At 33.5% G+C, this 5,799-nt stretch overlaps 1 pseudogene; it reads left to right on the top strand.

The window, feature by feature from the left end:
* Positions 1-4,514: 4,514 nt before the first annotated feature.
* LOC110027449 overlaps positions 4,515-5,799 on the top strand; it is a 6,582-nt pseudogene continuing 5,297 nt past the window's right edge.

Raw genomic sequence — 5,799 nt, 5'->3', positions numbered from 1 at the left:
AGCAAATATGTTGGAGGAATCCACTACTCATAGTGATCGGACGTGGTGAGTTTCCTTGGATAATTACTTATTTCGTGACATAAACTAATTATATTTTAAAAATAATATTATCATATTATTAATTGCTATTTTAATAGCCTTATTTTTTTTAATTTTGATTTTCTTCTTACTCGTTGTTTTGTGTGGTTTCTGATTTTATTTTGTAATCTTCAAACTAAATATTTACTTTCAAGTATGGAATGTGCTAGAACTAATAGTTCTTATTGTTAACAACACTATAGTATGGGGACAGAAAGATTATTTGTTCAGAAACAGCTACAACACAACTGTTTTAAAACTGCAAAAAATAAATAGACATATAACTTATCCGCAACAGCTTCTATGCTGCCACAGCTGCTACGCAACAACTTTTTAATAAGTTGCAGCTGCCCAAAAAAAAACCCTATATTATTTGATAGTAATATTCAACCAAATCAAAGGAGATTCAGATAGGGCTCGACAAACTTGTTAGATGTACCTTGTAAGTGAATCGTTGAATTTGGGTCAGCAGAGTTGTGTGGCAACTGGCAAATCTAGGAGGGAAAAAGCGCTAAAGTTGTGAAGAAAAAAGAAGAGGTCAAATCACATTAAAGGGTAACTTGGGTTGTTAAGAGGGGCTCGAAAAAACTATTTTGTGGACCTTGGAGGTGAACCGTCAGAGTTAGGAGGGTGGAGCTAGGGTGATCGATGGCGCTACAAGGAGACTAGAGCCAACATTACAAAAGCGAGAAAATTAGTTCAAGGCTAGGACTTCCCAGGACATCGAGCATTGAGAAAGAGATGGCATCCTCTTGCATGACTAGGGCTTATAAGAGGAGTCACGGTAGGGCGAGAGTCGCAGCCGGTTGGGACCTCTAGCGATCGGGGGAATGGATCGCGAGTAAAAAGAATCGAGCGGGCCGGGGTATGACTGATCGTTGAAAAATGATTGTTTAAACCGCTATGAAAGATCTGTTATAATAGTGATTTGATAGGGCCATGTACACTCCAATTTCACTGCACAAGTAATTACAAAATGAAGAAACCTTTTAGCACGCTTAGGCCTTCAGAGCAAATTTTCAAGCTTCAGTTCTCTTCCACACAACACTTTCTACGTACTAAGATAAGACATTGATTTCTCACAAATTTATGGCCTTTTCCCACTCCTCTTTCTTCACGTGGGAATCGCTCCATGATTAAAATGGAGAAAAGTTCATGCAATGGCTTGTCTCGAGAACTGAACCCATCATTCCTCCAATTTTCAGAACTTTGGTTGATGGCTAAGACCGCTCAAATGACTAAATTACATTTATAACCAGCTCATATTAGAAATTACCAAAATGAATTATTCCCCCACCTCCCTTATGCTCTATGCTGATAGTTTTAATGTAGATGAGATTAGTAATCGTCGCAGCAATCAAGCTGTATATTATGGTCATTACGACAACCCTCTCAGGCACCTTTAAAAGACTTGTGCTCCAAAATGATCGGCGGTGCTCTTAATAAAGGATTAATAGGTGTCTCTATCGGTCTCACTGATTCATTCTGATAATTGAGTTTGTTTTGATGACTTCAATTCGACCTACCTATCTGAAAGACTGAGTTTAGCCATAATTTTGGCAAGTGGGCTCAGCTCAGCCACTATGATAAGTAGGCTCGGTTGAATTACTTCGGCAGTGGGCTCGATTTAGTCACTTTGTTAGATGGGCTTGTTCAACCAATTCAGCATGTTGGCTCAATTTAGCCACTTTGTTAATTGTGCATACAAGATCGTGTATAATTCAATATCTCAGTTTATATATTTTGAAAATTTTATTTTAATTTAATTTTTATTCTATTTTTTACATTTTTTTTTTCTTACATGTGTACCGTCAGAAGTTTTTACACCTATGTCATATAGATCCGAAGTTGGCCTTTATATGGAGTAAGGTTTATCACGTGAAGATAAAATATTAGAGACTGTTAATTTGAAATGTCACTAAAACTATTTCATGATATAAAACTATTATATATTATCTTATTTTCTTATGTGCTAGATAATTCTCAATGGTAGAGAGAAATTAAATTATAAGTTGATAAAAAAATGTTAGTGTGGTAATAAATAAATTTATAAGAGGTAGCACGAATTTTTACGTGAAGAAACATATAAAAGAAAAGATTGGCCCAGTCAAATAAATCTACTATATAATTAAAGCTGTAGAGTTCAATTGTTCTGTCTAAAATGAGAAGATCGAACTGCAATACTCTTCCTTTCATTGTTATAATGAGGGTTGTCGAATGATAGCATAAATTAAGTGACAATAGCTTAGAAATAATAATGACATGGAGATAAAAGTTAGGCAACAATAATCAGTTGACAATAGTTCGACTACAATAGCGGGTGGTGATAGTTAAAGATTGCTTGTCTTTGTCAGCTTTAGCTTGCTTTATGATGGTATAGACGTTACTTCACATTTTTTCATTTCCCCTCTCATTTCGAGAATGAGGGTCTATTTGAGTATGATATTTTCATAAAATTAGCAAAAACCGCGAAGCATGATCCATTGAATGATTCAAGTTGATTTTTTTATCCTAAATAACTTTTTAAGCATTTAAGTGTTTTAACAAACTGAAAATTAAATAATTTTGTACCCTTTAAAGTCCTTTAATCAACTGATTTGATTAACTATAAGCATGCCAATTTAGAGATCATTTAGCCTTCAAATTATTGCTTCAAAGCTTCCAATTATATTTCAAGTGCCTGATTTGGGCTCATCCGACATCAGACCAAATTTCTTTTAGAATTATTATGTTCATATAACTAACACAATCAATTGAACTATAATTTTACTAAAATTACAATGTAGATGTTCTTGAATTTGATTCTAGCAATTGTCTTTTTCAAACTGCATCATGACTTGTCCTTGCTCTTGTTAGTCTTTTATGACATATCACAATTACAAATATTAAATATTATAGTATTATTATAAAACATGATTTATTTATTGAACTTTTACTAATAAAAAAATACAAATATTAAAGAAAAAAAAGAAAGAAAAGTCCCAAAAAACAACCTAAGGGATTCAGAGAGAGAGAGAGGGAGAGACAGAGAGAGAGAGAGAGAGAGAATCTCAAAAATTAAGGGAAAAAATGTGCCTAGAATTCTCTTATAAATACTATTGGAAGTCTTTTATTAATGATACTTAATCAACATAATTATTTTTTGCTCAAAAATATTGAAGATATTCATGGTCATTCAAACCAAAAAAAAAAAAAAACTAAACTAAACTTAAAATAAATTAACATGAAAATTTAATGCTTTTTTTCCCTTTCCAAGGAAATAGTACTTACATATCACTTGTAGTGATAAAAAGTAATATATCATCATATACATACTAGAAAATAAAAATAAAAATAAAAATATTATTATTGAATGGTATTTAGTCGTCGTTGCCTTTGTATTTTGTAAGCAAAAAATCCACAAATAGATTGTATTTATTAGACAATAGGAGACATCATGCTTATATTTGATCTATCTATGTTCTCTTATAACCATTTAATGAAATATAAATGTATTAATGTCTTAAATGGAAGCATGGTTCTTAAGGAGCTATTAGAGAATGCAAACCAAAGTCATTTTTGTAAGAACATATATTGAAAAGGCAATAAAATTTTCCAATTCTTGTATAAAATAATTCTCTAAAAGTTTTGTTGTATAAGAGTATTTGTAACATACATATTTAAAGCGGGCGGTTCTTCTTTTGATTTCCTCCTACTGAAGAGCTGAATCGATCTGACCTTTTTTTTTTGTCAAATCAAATTTATTACAGATTTATTTACAGGTGAAACATATTATAAATACAAAAAGTAGGTTCACAGATAAAATATCTATCAAATGATTATAAATGCTTGTGTTAGGTTCTCCTTCACTATTATTTATGTTTTGATGTAAGTTCAAATTTGGAGGACTATGGCCAACTCAACCAAGAAGACACACTAATATAAAAATCAGCTCTACATTTTCATAATTATCATGGATAATAATTTATTAACATGAAAAAAAACAAGGATAGTTTCATCTTATATCAAACAAAATTGCATTGCAATACAAACCTTTAGGCTATAATCACATGAACTTCATGAATTTTTGATAGGCACAACACTAGCAGGATGCACATTAGTTCCATGTACTCATGAGTCATGCAAGCAAGGAACATAGCTTTTTCTATTGCTGTCAATCCATACAAAACTAACTAATGTGATTAAGGGGAAGATTTTCAGCTTGGTTCTAATAATTCTATAAATTAAGCGATTAATAAAGCAATTAAAAGTTAATGACTACTCTAATTGCATCCATAAGATTTGATTATTCACTCATATATATATTTATATATAACTTAACTGATGATTAGTGTTGTGTTGCTTTAGGGCAACTATACCTATACGGTCTGTATTATGTAAATATAAAGTGGCTTCATGGTGTATATAAAGAATAGGAGTCGAAAAATAAAGTTGTAATGCTAATGAGCGCTTCTGTTGAGAAATTAGGGCAAAGAAAACGCAAGAATCAAGAACAAACACAGGAATTTAACGAGGTTTGGCAATTTGCTTACGTCCACGGGAGCAAGAGTGGCGGTTTTTTTTATTTCATGAAAAGTATTTATTTCTTGAAAAAGAGTACGTCCTATTAGGGTTACAATACAACATATATATATATAACCCTAGAGTATAATATGTAATTACAAAATTACCTCTGTACCGTATCGGGGCGTTGCCCTGGCACCCCAAACCCAGTTAACAAAACTCCTCCGATTGGACAGATGCTTCCGCTCGCGAGCTCTGTTCAGCTCCAACATCTATTCCTTATCTGGTATATGAGTCATACCTAACAGCTTCAATTATATATACAGTATTAGCCAAGCCGCAACCTCCATTAATCACCACTCTCTTTTCTATAAATCAGAGCAATAACTGTATTATCATCATATTACCAAATTGAGAGAGAGAGAGAGAGAGAGAGAGAGAGAGAGAGAGAGAGAGAGAGAGAAAGATAAACGAGGAGTTCGAGTTGAATGAGGTAGAAGACAACCTTCATGATTTTGTTTTCAAAGGAATATGGACTAACAAAGGGGAGAGCTCACAGGCTTCCAAACGATAGCTAAGACTCTTTTGTTATAAATCCCAATGGCAGGTAACACTTATAAATGAAGCAAGATATTGAATGGCATAAACATCAATCATATTTTTAAATAAAATTCACATCATATTTTGTTCTAGAAATCACTATTAACCATATCTTTCAAACATTATTATTCAAAAAAAATCTCAGTGTTGTGAGATATGCACTTCCTGGCATAGAAATGAGACGCAAAGAATACAAGCAAACACAGATCGTTTACGTGGTTCGATCCAACTGGATCTACGTCCACGGAAGGGAATCAATCAAATAGTTCACTAAGGCAAAAGAAATGGAGAATACATAGCTTATACATAGAGATGAGCCCTCATCTTCCTTCTATGGCCTCCCTCTCAAGTGACACATTGATACAAGGCCTCAAGTGCTCTCCTCCTCTCTAGCTCTCTAGCTATTCTCTTCTCCTTTGTGGTAGCTTAAGATCTCTTCTCCCCTTCTCTCATAAGCCTCACACCCTTAAGATTTCTTCCCTTCCTCTCCTAAGCCTCACACCCTCTCTATTTATAGAAGCAAGAGAGTGGTAGGTGGGAGGTAGGTGAGCGGTAGGTGAACGGTAGATGAACGGTAGGTCAGATGTGGTAGGTGAGCGGTGCCACATTACAAAATTG

The sequence above is a fragment of the Phalaenopsis equestris genome, unplaced genomic scaffold (assembly GCF_001263595.1).
Source record: "Phalaenopsis equestris unplaced genomic scaffold, ASM126359v1 Scaffold000428, whole genome shotgun sequence".
NCBI classification, from domain to species: domain Eukaryota; kingdom Viridiplantae; phylum Streptophyta; class Magnoliopsida; order Asparagales; family Orchidaceae; genus Phalaenopsis; species Phalaenopsis equestris.
The sequence above is the reverse complement of the archived record's forward strand: the minus strand, read 5'-3'. Positions and strand labels throughout refer to the sequence as shown.